Genomic DNA, 20,152 nt, shown 5'->3' on the forward strand with positions numbered 1-20,152 from the left:
TAGAACTAATATTCTATAACTTAAATTGCAATTTTCCGTTGCGTATTTTTGAAAAAGATTTAATAAAGGTAGAATTAATTAAATAATGGGTTCGGTGTTACAATTGGTATCAGAGCCCCGTTGTCTTCGGACTGTGTGGGTTATGTGTCGATCAGAGCAGGTCTGTGCAGTCAGGCCTAGTGAGCGTTGTGTGTCAGTCGTGTTTGTCTGTGAGTCATAACTTCTTGTGAATTAAATGTTGTAGATACACTTGCACCTTAGTCACTAATTATCTATCTTACAAATGTATGATAAGTTTCATGAATTTTGTGGACATGTTGTTTTACTTAATTCTTGAAACTTGGGTTTTAATTGGTGTTGATTTATGAATTTATAGTTTCATAAGTAACGATTAGTTGTGAAGTGTTTGTTTTATGAATTTACTTATTGTTGTTTATTCATGAACCGTATGTACTGTGAATTGGAATAAGTTATCCATTCTTTTGTTGAGTGTGCGATGTGAATGCTATACTTTTATGTTTATAATAGTTGTGAATGCTTAAATTTTTAACCTTTGTGTGGTTTAAATTCGGTTGTTGTGGTTTGCTTATGTATTGTTGAAGATCCGGCATGATATAAAACTGCATGTGAAGATCCGGCATGATATAAAACTGCATGTGACGATCCGGCATGATATAAAACTGCATGTGGTAATGATTTGAAATAATTTTAAAAGAAAAACTAATATTATTTCTTAACGATGAAGATTTTGGTGAAAATATAAAATTATTTTCTTTTAAGTGAAAACTAAAATTTTTCTTGAAAGTGAGAAGAGTAGGATGTTAGTGAATCCTAGTGTGTGTTGTTATATGTTTGTTTATAACATGTGCTAGATGATTACTAGGAACTCGAATTGTCATGCGTTTTATGAGTAAAAATATAAAGATCTCATAATTCTATGTTGTGATTATTGATGCATGATTCTAGTTTTACTTTCAAGTATATAAAGATGTTATATGCTTGATGTTTTGTGTAAGACCCGAAACTCCACAGTACCTTTTGTGTGAGAAAAATAAGTAAAGGCTAAGAAATTTAGGGTTTTTGGTTAAGTGTTTTTGTGAGTATCGTCGCAATAATGGGATTTTTGCTGAAATGGAGTCTGTTTTGTGCTCGTGCGCTGGAAAGGCACAGACTTTTGGCTTGTAATCCTCTTTCAGGAATGAGAAGGTTTCTGTGAAGTCAGAACGACGAGTTTTGGATTATTCTTGTTTTTGGAAAAACGAGTAGAAATTTTACCCGCTGACGTAAAATTTTACGGCTTCTGAATTCCGTAGAATTTTAGATGGAAGTTTTATATATCTGCGCGAGTTAGGATATGTCCTGAGAATAATTTTCAGGAGTGTGGAAGAAAATTACAGTCGCGGAAAAAGATTCGGCGATAAGTTTTGGAAATGTCTTAAGACGGACTTTTATTCCGTAGGTTTTCTGTTTTTACAAGTTTTGTTCGTCGCGGCGCGCGAGAGCTGTGAGGCGTGAGAAGGAAAATATCTAGATATTTATTTTAGATTGCCAGTTGGCCAAGTATTTGATCCAAGGGCTAGGATTTAATCATGGCTTTAGTGCACTATTTGATCCAAGGGCCTAGAATGATTCATGATTAGCTTTAAATAGGCAAAAGCCATGAGAACCCAACTCCCTTCCCTTCTTCCTCTCATAACCGTAGCTCTCTCTCCACCCCTTAGAAAATTTATTTCTTTGTGTTGGTAAGAAACAAGATGGAAGAAACTCATTTTTTATCAAGATTCTTAAATGATTTTGGAGAAGTTGATAGAAGGAAAAAGCTTGGTCTTGCTCTTATGATTCTAGTGACACTAGCTAAGGTAACAAATCACCAATTTATCTCTCTCTTTCCTTGGCCGAAAACTAGAGTGAAATAGGAAGAGGTTTTATTTCAATTTTTGTCTTGGTTAATATTATAGATCCATGCCTTGTAGTATTAGAGTTAGAAGGAAAATTGTCATTTGAATTAATTGTTATAATGATAAAAAAAAATGGTGTTAAGTTTTGATTTGCTTACTCATTTCTTTTGAGAAAATTTGTTGTGTGAGTTTAGGTGTTTTATATCCAAAAGAATTTAATTGTTTTGAACATTTGAAAAGTGTAGAGATTTTGGAAAAAATGTCGAACGGCCATTTTTATTTGAGGAACGTGTTTATATCGAGTAGGTATATTAACGTGTCGGTTTAGTTTATTCGAAAAATGGTTTTTGGTGTGAATACCAATTCTGGCCGAATTTGGAAAGGGTATTTTCGTCCCCTCAAAAATTGTTTTGTTTTCTGGAAACTTAACCATTCGATCCGTCTTTTCGAGACGAAGAGTTTGGCGTATGGCTCGTCTCGATCGAATGAGAATTGAATGAGTTATGGCCATTTTGGTTTGAAAACCGTTTTGCCGAGAATTGTGTTTAAAAGGGGTTAAACAGTTGTGGACTGTCGTGAAAACGTTTTAGTTACGTACGCGCGAAAAATATTTTGTTATACGTCGGACTTGTTGTTTTAAAAGGATTTTGGAAACTTATAAATTGAGGTATAAGTTGTTAAAAAGAGATTTTCTTTTGAAAACGGTTTAAAAATAGTTGGTTTTATTTAACGACGTTTTTGCGATGAAAACTATTCTTCGAGGTGTTTGTGTTTCAAAAAGAGTTGTTTTGAAAACTATTTGAGCCTAGTAGTTGTGAGAGAGCAATTTTAGGACTTGAACCCGATAGTCGCCGAGTTAGGGCTTATTGGAGAAATCGTGTAGAGTATGTTTTAACATAGTGGAACTATGTTAGTGGAACTATGTTTTGTTGAAGGTTAAGAGCGTTAACCGAGACTGTGGGACTTCGTCGTGAGCGACGGTTTTCGTGCGCGTAGAGTGTGTTGATTTTTGTTGGAAGCTTTGCCGAGGTAAGGGCACCTTCTTACTTCCGTATTAAATTCCGTCGATAGCATAGTTGTATGCTTGTTGTTGTGAATGCTTTGTGTGTTTGTTTGTGCACTATTTGTGAGTGCTTGGCATGTTTGTATTATGTATTCTCGATATGAGTTCGTGATGAATACATGAGGTTACTTGTCTGACATAGTATTTGATGAAATATATGTGTTGACATGCTTGTTGGGAGATTACATATGATTGTGATAATATATGTATTGTTGTTGCATTGGTATAGATAAGGGTATCGTATGCTCATGCGTCCATGGTAAGAGGTGGTTGCGGGAGTGGACCACGGGGTGTGATTGCGAGAGTGGGTCCACCCAAATGGTTGAGGGATTTTATGGGGTTTAATAAGTGGTTGCGGGAGTGGACCACGAGGTGTGGTTGTGTGAGTGGAGTACTTAATCCTACGGGATTCTTGGTGAGCGGAGCTTGGTATTTGTCTGAGTGACTATACCGGTAAGTCGGTATTCGATCTGTAGTGATTGTACCGCAGTTGTTCTAGTCGGTATTCGATCTGTAGTGATTGTACCGCAGTTGTTCTAGTTGGTATTCGATCTGTAGTCATTGTACCGCAGTTGTTCTAGTCGGTATTCGATCTGTAGTGATTGTACCGCAGTTGTTCTAGTCGGTATTCGATCTGTAGTGATTGTACCGCAGTTGTTCTAGTCGGTATTCGATCTGTAGTGATTGTACCGCAGTTGTTCTAGTCGGTATTCGATCTGTAGTGATTGTACCGCAGTTGTTCTAGTCGGTATTCGATCTGTAGTGATTGTACCGCAGTTGTTCTAGTCGGTATTCGATCTGTAGTGATTGTACCGCAGTTGTTCTAGTCGGTATTCGATCTGTAGTGATTGTACCGTAGTTGTTAAAGTCGGTATTCGATCTGTAGTGGTTGTACCTCAGTTGATAGTGTCGGTGATTTGTCTGAGTGACTTCACCCGGTGTTTGGTACTTTGTCTGAGTGTGGTTAGATTCCGAGGTTTATGCGTGTGATTTAACCAGTGGCGGTTATCACCTTTATTCATTAGAGGTTTGCGAGACCAGTGGCGGTTGTCGCATTGCTTGCGTTAGAGGGTTGTGAAACCAGAGGGGTTGTCGCATTCATTGCATTAGAGTATGTGTGCACTTTATTTATTCTTCTTGGTGTGAGGATGTGATAAGTGTTTACCGCTTTCTATTCTGGTATGTGTATTCGGTATTTTATTACTTGTTTCCAGTTGGTGACCCTTATTTTGCATGCCATATCGCGGGCTCCTCCCACCCCCAGACGATGGAGCGCCATCTGAGACCGTAGGCCGTGTGGACGGCGAGGACTTCGTGGACTATCCCGGAGTGTAGAGAGTAGCGCTTGTTAGGCTACATTTTGGTTAGGCTTAGGGCCTAGTTTGTATTTTGGATGACTGTATGTCTTATACATTAATACTCAGACATGTTTAGTGCCTTTTGGCCTTGTGATATATTCGGTTCATAACTCGTGTCTTTTGGTTGATGAACTTAATGTATCCGCCGTATGTAAATTATTCAGGTACACACTTTGCTTCGAGGAAGCCCTGTAATATAATGTGTTGATGTTATATTTATTTTCTATTGAATGACGAATTGCCGAGATAGCTGCGGGTGTTCACGCGCGCCATTTTATTTAAGCGTGTTGTTTTAAAAAAAAAAAAATAATACCCCTTTTTATGCTTTGAAAAATGGGGTGTTACATTTTGGTATCAGAGCTCGGCATTAGATCATCAAAGGGAAAGTGTGTACATGAGTTAACAGTCTGAGGTCAGTCAGTCTAGAGTTAGAGTCGCGTTGGTTTCGCGAATCGTTGTTAGTAGCAGTGAGTCTTTCGTGGGAGTGACCCCCGAATGAGTTAGTGTGTGACTTCAACCAAACGTGATGTGACTGCTTTTAACACTTGTCGGATGGATGTGGAAGTTTCTGTGGAATTGAAAAAAGGATTTATTACGCCAAGTGTGTCCCCGTGAGGAGCATTAGTCCTAATGGTGAAAAAGAAAGATGGTGGAACAAATCAGAACTACAAGGGATTCTTGGAAGTAGCGTTGGATGTGGTCACTCGAAGATGTTGAGTGTGGACGAGTGGACGTCATTCTTGTAAAGGAATTCGGATATTGTCACCATGGATGGTTGAACAATAGTAATGTAAGGAGTACCCTAAGGTTTATTTTTGGGAAGTAATGTGGACGTGTAAGAAACCAATTTTTGGGAAATTGAGATTGTATAAGGGAGTCCAAGAGGAGTAGATGGTATAGTTTGGCAAGTGCCAAGACAAATGGGGAGTTGTAATCACCAACCGGGAGGTTGGGATGGTATTATTTAAGTCGTGTTTGGAAAGAGATTCGAAGGTGAGCATACGGTTCGACGTATTCATTGAGTTGCGAACTTATGGATATCAGTCAAGTGTGAAGTTCTTCTATAGAGAAGACAACTTCTTTCGGAATGTAACGGTTTGGTGGTAACTGCCGTGGTGGCACTGTACTACTGTTGGATTATACTCAATGGATGTCTCATGAGTGGAAGCATGAGAGTTTGAGTGCCGTGTTTTGAGCGTTGTGTCTTACGAAGACAAGGTCGAAATCGTAAGAGATCGAGGAAAGCATTAAGGAAAACCTCGAAGGAATTGTGGAACCCTTGTACCACGGAGGACATTGAGCACAAGTGGAACGAAGCATCATGATTGTCGACTATTTATTGACAAATTGAGGAACTGATCATCCTTAATCTCTTGTTGATAGTAGACGGAGTCGTGTTGACTGGAATTGACTAGTTTTTGCTAGCTTTGGTGGTGCACAGAGAGTTCGGTGTTTCTTTTTGGAGGGTAGCCAGTCACTGCTTCGCGTGAACCTAGTGGAATAGGCTGTGTCGCGGAGGCGAAAGAGGTGACTTTGGAAAAATTTTGTGTGAACTCTAGGACATTTGAGGAACTTGGGGTTGTGAACCTGGTTGTGCGGCTAATTTTGAGTGGTGAACTCGTTGAGAGTTGTGGTTGGTGCACGTTTGTGCCGGGTTGTTGGTGAGAGCATCTGTGTGGCTTCACCCGGTGTTAGCATCCGCGTGACTATACCTAATCCTGAGGGATTTTGTTGTGCTGGTGATGGTAATAACTAGCTGAGTTGTTACTCGTATCTTTAGTTTCGAGGACGAAACTTCTTTTTGGAGGGTAGTAATGTAAGACCCGAAACTCCACAGTACCTTTTGTGTGAGGAAAATAAGTAATGGCTAAGAAATTTAGGGTTTTTGGTTAAGTGTTTTTGTGAGTATCGTCGCAATAATGGGATTTTTGCTGAAATGGAGTCTGTTTTGTGCTCGTGCGCTGGAAAGGCACAGACTTTTGGCTTGTAATCCTCTTTCAGGAATGAGAAGGTTTCTGTGAAGTCAGAACGACGAGTTTTGGATTATTCTTGTTTTTGGAAAAACGAGTAGAAATTTTACCCGCTGACGTAAAATTTTACGGCTTCTGAATTCCGTAGAATTTTAGATGGAAGTTTTATATATCTGCGCGAGTTAGGATTTGTCCTGAGAATAATTTTCAGGAGTGTGGAAGAAAATTACAGTCACGGAAAATGATTCGGCGATAAGTTTTGGAAATGTCTTAAGACGGACTTTTATTCCGTAGGTTTTCTGTTTTTACAAGTTTTGTTCGTCGCGGCGCGCGAGAGCTGTGAGGCGTGAGAAGGAAAATATCTAGATATTTATTTTAGATTGCCAGTTGGCCAAGTATTTGATCCAAGGGCTAGGATTTAATCATGGCTTTAGTGCACTATTTGATCCAAGGGCCTAGAATGATTCATGATTAGCTTTAAATAGGCAAAAGCCATGAGAACCCAACTCCCTTCCCTTCTTCCTCTCATAACCGTAGCTCTCTCTCCACCCCTTAGAAAATTTATTTCTTTGTGTTGGTAAGAAACAAGATGGAAGAAACTCATTTTTTATCAAGATTCTTAAATGATTTTGGAGAAGTTGATAGAAGGAAAAAGCTTGGTCTTGCTCTTATGATTCTAGTGACACTAGCTAAGGTAACAAATCACCAATTTATCTCTCTCTTTCCTAGCCCGAAAACTAGAGTGAAATAGGAAGAGGTTTTATTTCAATTTTTGTCTTGGTTAATATTATAGATCCATGCCTTGTAGTATTAGAGTTAGAAGGAAAATTGTCATTTGAATTAATTGTTATAATGATAAAAAAAAATGGTGTTAAGTTTTGATTTGCTTACTCATTTCTTTTGAGAAAATTTGTTGTGTGAGTTTAGGTGTTTTATATCCAAAAGACTTTAATTGTTTTGAACATTTGAAAAGTGTAGAGATTTTGGAAAAAATGTCGAACGGCCATTTTTATTTGAGGAACGTGTTTATATCGAGTAGGTATATTAACGTGTCGGTTTAGTTTATTCGAAAAATGGTTTTTGGTGTGAATACCAATTCTGGCCGAATTTGGAAAGGGTATTTTCGTCCCCTCAAAAATTGTTTTTGTTGGATATTTGTGTGTTGGCCTCATTTTGCTAAAACAAATATACAAGCAAGATGTTGGACCAAATGTTTCAACATGTTGGGTACAAAAGATGTTGGACCAAATGTTGTAACATGTTTGGGTACGACAGTCAGATTGCCCAAATCTCGCGCATTTATTACACGTATCTGCTATATATGGAAATCCACTCTACAAACGTGTATATCAAGATTTGATCTGATCAAGACGTTATCAGTGAAGATATGTTCTTATCAAGACTTAATGGAATGATTCAACACATTGTTTATTTCCTAAAGAGGATCAACTATTTTAGGAAAGTTTTTATTAAGGTCTGATTTGCTTAGCTGGACGTGACTCAAAGACCAGCTGTGTTCTGAAGGTTATCTTGGAAGATCAGGAGCGTGCTAGCTCTGTCTATATAAAGAAGACTCAAGGCCAAGATTTTAATCAACCGAAACCATTGTTTCATCAAAGATGTAGTCTTTAGGGTTTCGTGTCTTTAAGCCACTCTCTAGGAGAGTTGGTGTAAGTGAACCACTCGGGTTGTGAGATGGTCACTATGTCCTCACTCAGAAACCTTTAGGTAATGAGTTGAGTATTGTAATATCTCTGAAGCTTTTAAGCAAGGAGATAATGTTTGTATTTTTAATTGTGATTCTTACTTGTGGATTCTATAACACGAGTTAAGAACTGAGTTTGTTATTGTAAGGTTACTCCTAAGCTTTGAAGTACGGAGTTTACCGTGTGTGATTCACTTGAAGCTTTTAAGCAAAAGTGAAGTGTTGTCTTGGCAAGTTGTCGCCACATCTTTCCCAACATTTTATAAACAACACAGGTTGTGTTGAGTGAGTGGAAGTGAGATGGGATCTCATGTCTAGGAGTTCCTAGGCAGAAGTTGCATGAGTAGTGTCGAGGTCATAAGGCGTAAACCTAGGATTTGCTGGAGGTCTTAGTGTAAGACGTAAACCGAGGGTTTGCTGGAGGTCTTAGTGTAAGACGTAAATTCAAAGGGTTTGCTGGAGGTCTTAGTGACTAGATCTATTAGTGGATTTCCTTCCTGGATTGGTATCCCCCAGAGTAGGCAGGTTGGCTGAACTGGGTTAACAATTTCCTGTGCAGTTTATTTACTTGTTGATTTTATTATGTTTCGTAAGATGTTACAACATTAAGTATGACATTCTCTTTAAATTGAATGTTGGAACATCTGATAAAACATTATTTCTCAGTATCCGTTTTAATGTTATATGCCTTGCCGTGTTATTCATGTCAGACCAGATGTCTCGACATTCTATACAACATCTGGTTCTGCTATACCAGAATTTCAATTGGTATCAGAGCAGGCATCCTGTTCTGTTTTCTGGATGAGATCTTAGGGAAGATACTTTCTGGTTATGGGCAAGTAAGGAATAATGAAAATTTGTTTGAACTTGGAGAAGTTCACATTGATTGAATGGTCCCTAGAAGTGGAGGATGGACTATTCATGATAGGGTGTGTATTAGACCTATCTTTTGTTGGTCAGGCGTGTAGATCTTGTGATGAGTTGCTGTATGGTTTGATTTATTTTCAAACATGTGTTATTGTAGTGTGCCTGAGGTTTGTTGAGGAGTTTTGTGGTTTGAATTCCGCTGCATATATATCTGATGGAAAACTCCTGGTGGTTTTGTTTGTTGAGGATGCACCACTCTGTTCTATGATGTAAGCCCTGGTGTGGTGATGCTCGAGGAGAGTTTTGTTAGAGATGACAAAGATACTTGGGGGTGATCTTAAGTCCACTCATAAAGGCACTCATGTATGAGTTTGTTTAAAAGGGATCTGAAGAAAGTTATGAGCAATTTATTTTTGCTTCCAAAAGCTAACCTCCATTGGCTTTGATAAAGGATTTCTTGGTGTGTTCCGTTAAAAGGGAACTGATGTCTTACCAGATGTTGGAACATCTGACGGAACATCTGACGAGCAGATTCTGCAGAATCTTGTTGGATGACAGTAGGGCATGGCAGATGCTTGGGTGCTAAACAAATGTGTGTGTTGGTTACATATGTTTGGAACCTTCTCCTGATCTGGAAGAGGAGGCATCTGTGTCTGAGATGGTTTCTACACTAGAAACATGTCTTAGATAAGTTTGTTGGGACACAATCAACATATGGTTGACCTCTTGGGTTAGTTCATGTCTGATCCAAGTAAGTGGTAGTTGAAGTTGTGTGCAGTGTTGATGTGTTATATGATGTTTTAACCATGCATGTTATATTCTTGTGATAATATCTAGTTGTACGAATGCATGATTAAACAAGGAGGATTTATTTTTTTGGGACCAAAGGATTATGGTTCTCTGGTATTTTTGGTGAAGTTAATTCTTTACCTTGTGCGTTAAAGATATCTTTTGAATTAAGATTGATGAAGTTTTTACTTCCCTTCAAGATATGTGTTTGTGTTGAAGAGAAAGGAAGTATATGTTGCATCCCTCTCTCCATTGTCTGGTGCACACTAATCAAGGGAAATCCATCTGATGTATTTAATGCTTCCACTAAGGTCACAAGTGAGTTTGTTGATCTGTCTCTGAAAATGATGTTGCGTCGAATGTTGGTACATCTTTGGCACCTAAGACTGATGTTGTGCTAAGTACTGTCACATCTGTAGTACCTGATATTATGTTGGATCAAAGTGTTCCAGATACCTGTTAGAGGGAATCTCCTCTATAGGTTCAGAAGAATGCCATCAAACATCTCAAAGTAAGACAAGGGGTTGGAACATTGGAAGAATTTTTTGAGATGTAAAATATGCACGTCCCTGCCTGTGTGGATGATTTGATATTGAAGGTTGATCAACTACTGATGGTTGATTCTCCTGTGTCCCCTTGCAAGAGTTATGGACTACTATGGTATCTTCAGACCATAGTTCAGGATGAAACCGATGGGATTGAGATTGATGTCAGAATTAATGTTGAAGCATCTTCTCCAACATCTGCTCCTTCAGCCAAGGAAGCTGGTTCTACTCAGGGTGGAGTACAAGGTCAAGCAACTGACCTAATCTGGAATGACTTTTTTGTAAGAATAACTGTCATGAGTGGATGTTATCTGTTGGTGCCATATATGTGCAGAAGAATGATGTCAGATCTAATGTCCTACCTTGTGTGAGAAGGTGTTTTGAAAAACCTGGATGATCTGCATTGATGGTACTCTATTGGGAGCTTCTTGAAGGATGTCTATGCACAATGAGTCCTTTTGAATGGTGATTTATGAATCAATGTAATTGGGTTCCAAAATCAGAAGCTGGTGTCCCAAATGATGTTGTAACATCATATTTATTGATGGCTGTTCTGTGGAAGGTGCTTGAGACTTTGCATGGGAGTGCTCAAGCTGTGTGGTCAGAAGACGTGTTTCTGACTATGTGAATCAGAATGTGGAGGTTCTGATCTTGTTTTAATAGTATGCTCTAGCAATGCATGACTATTTATTCCACTAGTATCAACAACTACTAGTGAATGTAAGGGCAGAAGAATATTGTCAAATACTGAGGTTTGATAATTGTCTTTGGTTTTCTTCTGTTGCAAGTCACTCTAGAAAAGGGTTGATAATCAGGATCTTAGTCAAGCTTTTAAGCAAACTAAGATGTTTTGGACTTTGTGAGTGACTTTACACCTTGTATGCATGACATCTTGCCTATTCAAAAGGCCATGATACATAGTGTGGTTCTGCTAGGACATTGATCAGATGTGTCCTTGTTAACTGAAGAGGTCAGAATGCTTGAATCTATTCTCAAGAAGTGAGAATATCTACTCAGAATCGACTCTACTGAAGGAGTTGGTGTTGCCCTTCAACATGAAAGCATGAAGTCTTTCACATGTTTTCATTTAGTGCTCGAGTTTTCATCTTCAGTTGGAGCCCTGATTATCTATGACAGGTAGAGTCATGTGTTTTTCTGTGGATTGCATTGGTACATATATATTGTCTAGAGTGTTGTACAAGCTTCTGGAGATCTTTGCCTCATATGAGAATATGATGTCAGACAACATGTTGTGACATTATGAAATTATTAACAAGGCATGGTTGATTCTAGTCATGTAAAGCTGAATAATTATATCAGTTATTCACATATCTCTCGAGTCGTTAAATGGTTGAGCCTGGGAGAATTTATTTTTCTCTACAGTTTTTTTTGGAAGGACTTTCCAGGAGTCTTCATTATTGGGAGATGTCACAAATGTGATATTCATATGTCTTGGTATGTGTCACTAAGTCTAAGTGAAAGAAGAACACTTAGAATCAAGTGGAAGACAGTATGTTTGAAGATGTGTTGATCAATGCAAGTAAAAGAAGACAATGTCTGACTGAATGTTAGAACATTATTCGAGACATGTTTCCTGTAAGATCAACAAGGAAGTGAAATGGACAGTGTGATCAACCAGGTGTCAAAAGAGAATGCATAAAAGGTCTGTGAATACTTTAATCCATCTGAAACTACTTCTATATTGCTTGGTGAACAAAATGTGCATCATCTAGGAAACCTATTTCTAAATCCATTATCCAGGTTAATCTTATCTTTCAAAAGATCATAGAAAAGTCTATCTATGTTTGTTGATGATGTTAATAAACCTACCAAACTCGTTTTGATAACCTCATTAATTCAGTTGTCACCTCTAAATGTTGAATCAAATTTTGTTACCTCTATTAAAGGTTTTTGTCAGTTCAAATGTTGTGGGTAGTGTTGAAACATCTGTGAGATCTGCCTCTGAAATTGTAAGACTAGATAAACCAAGATCTCTTAAAACCATAGGTCAGTCTAGTATGAATGTTGTGGTTGTTGATGACATTTTTTTTTTTGAATTTTTTTTTATGTGTCATCTTTCAAAGTTGTTGATTCTGTCACTTTGTTATCCCCCACTAAAGTTGTGGTTGTGTCCCCCAAAGAAACCTCACCTGAGTCTGATATCACATCAGATGTCGAAACATCTTGGACCAACCTGTTCGTGTTGTTGAAACCTGTTCTACAATTCCCCAAACTGATGTTAATATGGCTCTGAGAGTCTTAAACCAGATGGTGGTTTGGAGTATTGAAGTTTAGACTGTGGTGGAAGAAACTGATCTTGATGATCTTCCATGAGACCAAGCTATTACTCAAAGTATGACTAAAAGAGAACTTGTCATGCTATGACTGTTTGTGTGGATGTGCATTCTGTTGAGAAGTACTATATGTGTTCAGATGTGTTGTAATCAGATGTGATAATGCTCAGATATGTGATACTTAAATGTGATTACTACTACTATGTGTGATAGTTTCAGATCTGCTTTTGAAACCTCTAGCTTTATGTTCTCATGAAATATGTTATGCTATGATGTCATCCATGATGTCTACACATCCTGATCTGATTTTTGAGAATTTATTTTTCTCTGATGTGTGAGAATTCATTTTCCTCTGTATATGGGAGTTTATTTCTCCCTTTGTGCTTTAAAGGAGAAAGAAGCTATGAGAAGTATTACTAGCTCCTGACATTATTATCTCTGCTGGTGTGAATGTTGTTGATTCCACAAACACAATTATAGATGTTCTTGTTGCTGATGTATCTCAGACAAAAGATGCTATTGGTTCTGTTGTTGATAAATCAAAACAAACTGTTCCTGAAAAGGATGTTGTGACAGACGTTGACACATCTGTGGACCAACCTAAGGCTGATGTTACTATTAACCTGTTCAAGAAACTGCTGTGGTGAAAGATGTTGGGACATCTATTGACCCATCTGACTCATCTGATGAAGAAACAGGGTCTGATGAAGAGAATTCTACTGAGGTTGAAGAAGGGTCTCTCAGTCTAAAGAAAGGCATCAAACTGTGCCACTTAATGAAGAAGTGGTTGAAGAACATGTATGAGGTTATTGTGCTTGCTAGTAAGAAGAGATAGAGTCTGAACAGAAAGGAAGCACCTTCAAGTAACTCTGAGTATAATGTTGAGGAGGATGTACCAGACATCACACCCTCTGCCTCAAAGAAAAAGTCTGGTGGGAAAAAGATCCCTCAGAATGTGCTTGTTGCTCTCTGTGGCAATGTTTCCTTTCATCGTGCTTCCTTTGCACAAAGATGGGATCATGTGTACAAGGGGAGTTTCTGTTAGATGGATGTTGCGTGCCCTGATTGGAAGACCACGTGCTTTGATACCATGCTGGAAGAACCTGTGCTAGAAGCTGTGCTACCATATGTTGCAACATCTTTGCTAACATGTGACGTATTTTGTGATTGCTCATATTCGCTCTGATACCACGCTAGATAAATATGTTGAAACATCTTTGCTAACATGTGCTATGTGTTGTGCTATTATGTGTTGAAACATCCTTGTTGTCAATGCTCTGATACCATACCGGAGGAACCTGTGCTATCTGATGTGCTACTAGATGGTGAAACATCTTGGTCATCATGTTGAAAATTTTGTGCTGATGAAGTGTGATATGTTTTATGTTATTTGATGATGACTCCACTGCTGATTTATATCTGATGAGGTATGTATCCCATGGTGTTGTCTTCGTTTGTAGTAGCTTTGTGCACTATGTTCCTGGATATATCTACTATTGTACTCTTTGATTAATGCATGAAGACCCTATTTTGTCTAAACTTCTGACTAAAAAGGGAAGTAGTTTAGTAGTTGGTAGGCATGATATGATTTACTGCTAATGTCTGTTGTGCTACCTGATGTTGACACATATGCATGCTCTTTTAGTGGTTGGATGTGTTCTACTATATGATGTGGTATCTGATGCTTAAACATCTGCTAATCTGAGTGGTGTAGTATTGAATCTGCGTTGCTGTATGCTTATGTGCTGATATGGATGATAAAATTGAGGGGGAGTAAGAATTGTTTTCTGATGATCATTCTGATAAGCATGTGTCAATGTATTTGGAGGGAGTAAAATTAATTTTTGCTCTGATTCTGAGTTTGAGGGGAAGTAGCATAATGCAGTAAGTAGTTACTATTCTGTTGTGCAAAGCTCTATTTGTTTGCTCCGGATGATGTCCTGCCATATGTTGGAACATCCTGAATGCATGAGAACTTATTTTTCTCCGCTATGTGAGAATTTACTCTTCCCAACTGCTACTTTGTGGTTTGCTTAAGGAGTTGCGATCTGTGATGTGTTTTGTGTGCGGTAGCAGTATGTGATGTATGGTATCTGATGATTATATGATGTGGAGCATAATGTTGAGGACATTTGCCTTTTCTGTTGGTACGTGATGTAATGCTTCTGCTATTTCAAGACTATGGATTGCTAGATACTAATATATGAATCTGTTATGCTCTGATATTCTGTACTATGGATTTCTGTGATGTTCATTACTATTGCCCTATGCACGAAGTTTTGTTTGGCATATTTTGTGGCTAAAAAGGGGGAGTAGTATGTTTGGTATGTTTGTGTTTTTCTGCTACTTTATAATGTTGTAGCCTGTCTATGAAGAAGTAGTAGTGTGTGTTGTGACATGCATGAATTCAGGGGGAGTGATGTATTCAGGGGGAGCAAAAGTAAAGTTTATCTGATATGATATTAAGGGGGAGAGTAATGCAATATCAATTTCTCTGCCTATGTGTGCTTAATGTATGGATGTTATGATGCGCTACAAAATGTTAAAACATCTTGATGCTGATGTGGGAATTTATTTTTCCCAAGTGTGCTTGTGAGAGTTTATTTCTCTCTACTGAAGGATGAAGCTAAGTATGTTATGATTCCGCTGCTGTGTATGCCTCTGATGGTTTATGGTAAAGTTTATTTCTTTACCCTGTGCGTTATTTTCATTTGAGGAATTCTTTTGGAAGTAACATAGAAGATGTTCTACCTTCCTTCATATTTGTGTGCTCACGTTGACTTGAAGGATTGTATGGTTTTTAAATCTCTCTATGCTAATTAATGGGCTGAAGTTGTTTTAGCCAAAAATTGCCAAAGGGGGAGATTGTTGGATATTTGTGTGTTGGCCTCATTTTGCTAAAACAAATATACAAGCAAGATGTTGGACCAAATGTTTCAACATGTTGGGTACAAAAGATGTTGGACCAAATGTTGTAACATGTTTGGGTACGACAGTCAGATTGCCCAAATCTCGCGCATTTATTACACGTATCTGCTATATATGGAAATCCACTCTACAAACGTGTATATCAAGATTTGATCTGATCAAGACGTTATCAGTGAAGATATGTTCTTATCAAGACTTAATGGAATGATTCAACACATTGTTTATTTCCTAAAGAGGATCAACTATTTTAGGAAAGTTTTTATTAAGGTCTGATTTGCTTAGCTGGACGTGACTCAAAGACCAGCTGTGTTCTGAAGGTTATCTTGGAAGATCAGGAGCGTGCTAGCTCTGTCTATATAAAGAAGACTCAAGGCCAAGATTTTAATCAACCGAAACCATTGTTTCATCAAAGATGTAGTCTTTAGGGTTTCGTGTCTTTAAGCCACTCTCTAGGAGAGTTGGTGTAAGTGAACCACTCGGGTTGTGAGATGGTCACTATGTCCTCACTCAGAAACCTTTAGGTAATGAGTTGAGTATTGTAATATCTCTGAAGCTTTTAAGCAAGGAGATAATGTTTGTATTTTTAATTGTGATTCTTACTTGTGGATTCTATAACACGAGTTAAGAACTGAGTTTGTTATTGTAAGGTTACTCCTAAGCTTTGAAGTACGGAGTTTACCGTGTGTGATTCACTTGAAGCTTTTAAGCAAAAGTGAAGTGTTGTCTTGGCAAGTTGTCGCCACATCTTTCCCAACATTTTATAAACAACACAGGTTGTGTTGAGTGAGTGGAAGTGAGATGGGATCTCATGTCTAGGAGTTCCTAGGCAGAAGTTGCATGAGTAGTGTCGAGGTCATAAGGCGTAAACCTAGGATTTGCTGGAGGTCTTAGTGTAAGACGTAAACCGAGGGTTTGCTGGAGGTCTTAGTGTAAGACGTAAATTCAAAGGGTTTGCTGGAGGTCTTAGTGACTAGATCTATTAGTGGATTTCCTTCCTGGATTGGTATCCCCCAGAGTAGGCAGGTTGGCTGAACTGGGTTAACAATTTCCTGTGCAGTTTATTTACTTGTTGATTTTATTATGTTTCGTAAGATGTTACAACATTAAGTATGACATTCTCTTTAAATTGAATGTTGGAACATCTGATAAAACATTATTTCTCAGTATCCGTTTTAATGTTATATGCCTTGCCGTGTTATTCATGTCAGACCAGATGTCTCGACATTCTATACAACATCTGGTTCTGCTATACCAGAATTTCAGTTTTGTTTTCTGGAAACTTAACCATTCGATCCGTCTTTTCGAGACGAAGAGTTTGGCGTATGGCTCGTCTCGATCGAATGAGAATTGAATGAGTTATGGCCATTTTGGTTTGAAAACCGTTTTGCCGAGAATTGTGTTTAAAAGGGGTTAAACAGTTGTGGACTGTCGTGAAAACGTTTTAGTTCCGTACGCGCGAAAAATATTTTGTTATACGTCGGACTTGTTGTTTTAAAAGGATTTTGGAAACTTATAAATTGAGGTATAAGTTGTTAAAAAGAGATTTTCTTTTGAAAACGGTTTAAAAATAGTTGGTTTTATTTAACGACGTTTTTGCGATGAAAACTATTCTTCGAGGTGTTTGTGTTTCAAAAAGAGTTGTTTTGAAAACTATTTGAGCCTAGTAGTTGTGAGAGAGCAATTTTAGGACTTGAACCCGATAGTCGCCGAGTTAGGGCTTATTGGAGAAATCGTGTAGAGTATGTTTTAACATAGTGGAACTATGTTTTGTTGAAGGTTAAGAGCGTTAACCGAGACTGTGGGACTTCGTCGTGAGCGACGGTTTTCGTGCGCGTAGAGTGTGTTGATTTTTGTTGGAAGCTTTGCCGAGGTAAGGGCACCTTCTTACTTCCGTATTAAATTCCGTCGATAGCATAGTTGTATGCTTGTTGTTGTGAATGCTTTGTGTGTTTGTTTGTGCACTATTTGTGAGTGCTTGGCATGTTTGTATTATGTATTCTCGATATGAGTTCGTGATGAATACATGAGGTTACTTGTCTGACATAGTATTTGATGAAATATATGTGTTGACATGCTTGTTGGGAGATTACATATGATTGTGATAATATATGTATTGTTGTTGCATTGGTATAGATAAGGGTATCGTATGCTCATGCGTCCATGGTAAGAGGTGGTTGCGGGAGTGGACCACGGGGTGTGATTGCGAGAGTGGGTCCACCCAAATGGTTGAGGGATTTTATGGGGTTTAATAAGTGGTTGCGGGAGTGGACCACGAGGTGTGGTTGTGTGAGTGGAGTACTTAATCCTACGGGATTCTTGGTGAGCGGAGCTTGGTATTTGGCTGAGTGACTATACCGGTAAGTCGGTATTCGATCTGTAGTGATTGTACCGCAGTTGTTCTAGTCGGTATTCGATCTGTAGTGATTGTACCGCAGTTGTTCTAGTCGGTATTCGATCTGTAGTGATTGTACCGCAGTTGTTCTAGTCGGTATTCGATCTGTAGTGATTGTACCGCAGTTGTTCTAGTCGGTATTCGATCTGTAGTGATTGTACCGTAGTTGTTAAAGTCGGTATTCGATCTGTAGTGGTTGTACCTCAGTTGATAGTGTCGATGATTTGTCTGAGTGACTTCACCCGGTGTTTGGTACTTTGTCTGAGTGTGGTTAGATTCCGAGGTTTATGCGTGTGATTTAACCAGTGGCGGTTATCACCTTTATTCATTAGAGGTTTGCGAGACCAGTGGCGGTTGTCGCCTTGCTTGCGTTAGAGGGTTGTGAAACCAGAGGGGTTGTCGCATTCATTGCATTAGAGTATGTGTGCACTTTATTTATTCTTCTTGGTGTGAGGATGTGATAAGTGTTTACCGCTTTCTATTCTGGTATGTGTATTCGGTATTTTATTACTTGTTTCCAGTTGGTGACCCTTATTTTGCATGCCATATCGCGGGCTCCTCCCACCCCCAGACGATGGAGCGCCATCTGAGACCGTAGGCCGTGTGGACGGCGAGGACTTCGTGGACTATCCCGGAGTGTAGAGAGTAGCGCTTGTTAGGCTACATTTTGGTTAGGCTTAGGGCCTAGTTTGTATTTTGGATGACTGTATGTCTTATACATTAATACTCAGACATGTTTAGTGCCTTTTGGCCTTGTGATATATTCGGTTCATAACTCGTGTCTTTTGGTTGATGAACTTAATGTATCCGCCGTATGTAAATTATTCAGGTACACACTTTGCTTCGAGGAAGCCCTGTAATATAATGTGTTGATGTTATATTTATTTTCTATTGAATGACGAATTGCCGAGATAGCTGCGGGCGTTCACGCGCGCCATTTTATTTAAGCGTGTTGTTTTAAAAAAAAAATAATACCCCTTTTTATGCTTTGAAAAATGGGGTGTTACATTTTGGATTTTGTGGATTAGTGAGCCGAGAAAACGAGAGTTTAGTGAGCGTAAGTTCAAAACCGTAGCAGAGCACCCAGATTTTTGGATGTGCTCGCTAGGCGAAGAATGAACCTCGCTGAGTCTCGCTAAGTCTTGCTAAATCATGTGAATGTTTTTGACTTGTCTCGCCGGGAGCTCGCTAGCTTTTGCTAAGCGAGGGAGCCAGACAAGAATTTTATTTTGTTGATGTTGTATCCTAAGTTGATTGGATGTGAAATTCTTGCCTTCTTGTGTTTGTTAGGACTAGAATAAATGTGAATATGAATTATTGCTATGCAATGTTCATTTTTCTTTTGTTGTTTTGATTTCCTAACTTTGAGAAGTGAGGGAAGTATAAGTTACTTGGATGCTTGCATGATTTTGTGTGAGTGTTTAGGTATCGTGGGTTAGGTTTTGTCCCTTGTATGCGACATGCGTGTAAACGATGTCGATACTAGTTTCTTCTTAGGAAGAATATGTTTAGAGACGATATAACCGTTAGGTGTGAGCACCAGAAGTTATAGTGGAAGAGTGTAGGTGGGTTTGAGATAAGTGGGGGAGAAGGTTATGTCCCTCCGAGATGTTTCGAACGTGAGAAGATGAGATGAGTAGAGATGTTCTTGAAGCGGAATATTCAGGAAGTGGTGACGTTGTTCGAAGTGGAATGAATGGGAGCAACGAGTTGTGAGAAACTACTAGAAGAGAAGTTGTCGGACCAAGTGTTTCGTCGTGGGCGTTAGTGAGATTGGTTAAGTGAGATGAAGAGTATTCAGAACGGTTGGAGATCGTGTGTTGCACTAAAAGTATGGAGGCGTGTTTTGTGGACCAAAGTTGAAGTACATGTTTGATCGAAGGAGTCGAATATGAGGAAGAGGGAGTGATTAAGATTCTTGAGGAGGTGATGATTTTGAAGTAAGTAGTCATCCAAGTGGATCGGATGTTGTACCGGATTCTCGAGTAAGAAGTTTTACGTGAGTCGTGCATGTGATAATAAGTTGAATTGGTTGAACAATTCAGAGTTTTAAGTCTAGTGTGTTAGGTGATTTTCAGAAGAGATTTGAGAAGCTTAGAGAAAGAGATGTGAAGATTAGTGAACCGTTGGTGTTAATTAATCGATGAAGGGAAGTAGGTTTTAAAGTAGATGAGAATGGAATTAAGAAATATCATAATAGGATTGGTATGCTTGTTGAATCGTTGGAAGTAAGAGTTGTATGAGTAGTCGAGTTAATTCGAAGATGGAAGTAGGATAACAATTCAAAGGATTTTGTGAGAGACTTGTCGAAGAGAGAATAATTGGATTTGGATAATGACCGGA

The 20,152-nt window shown here is 38.6% G+C and overlaps 2 long non-coding RNA genes across 2 annotated transcripts; both read left to right on the forward strand.

Annotated features, from left to right (window-relative positions):
* Positions 1–1,387: 1,387 nt before the first annotated feature.
* LOC123883965 lies at positions 1,388–4,266 on the forward strand. Its single transcript, XR_006800574.1, has 3 exons — positions 1,388–1,859; positions 2,834–2,927; positions 4,226–4,266. It is a non-coding gene; the product is annotated as an uncharacterized LOC123883965 (long non-coding RNA).
* A 2,323-nt stretch (positions 4,267–6,589) lies between these two features.
* On the forward strand, positions 6,590–18,421 carry LOC123883964. Its single transcript, XR_006800573.1, has 3 exons — positions 6,590–6,983; positions 17,194–17,287; positions 18,381–18,421. It is a non-coding gene; the product is annotated as an uncharacterized LOC123883964 (long non-coding RNA).
* The last annotated feature ends 1,731 nt before the right edge of the window (positions 18,422–20,152 follow it).

Source organism: Trifolium pratense, linkage group LG5 (genome assembly GCF_020283565.1).
Source record: "Trifolium pratense cultivar HEN17-A07 linkage group LG5, ARS_RC_1.1, whole genome shotgun sequence".
Lineage (NCBI taxonomy): Eukaryota > Viridiplantae > Streptophyta > Magnoliopsida > Fabales > Fabaceae > Trifolium > Trifolium pratense.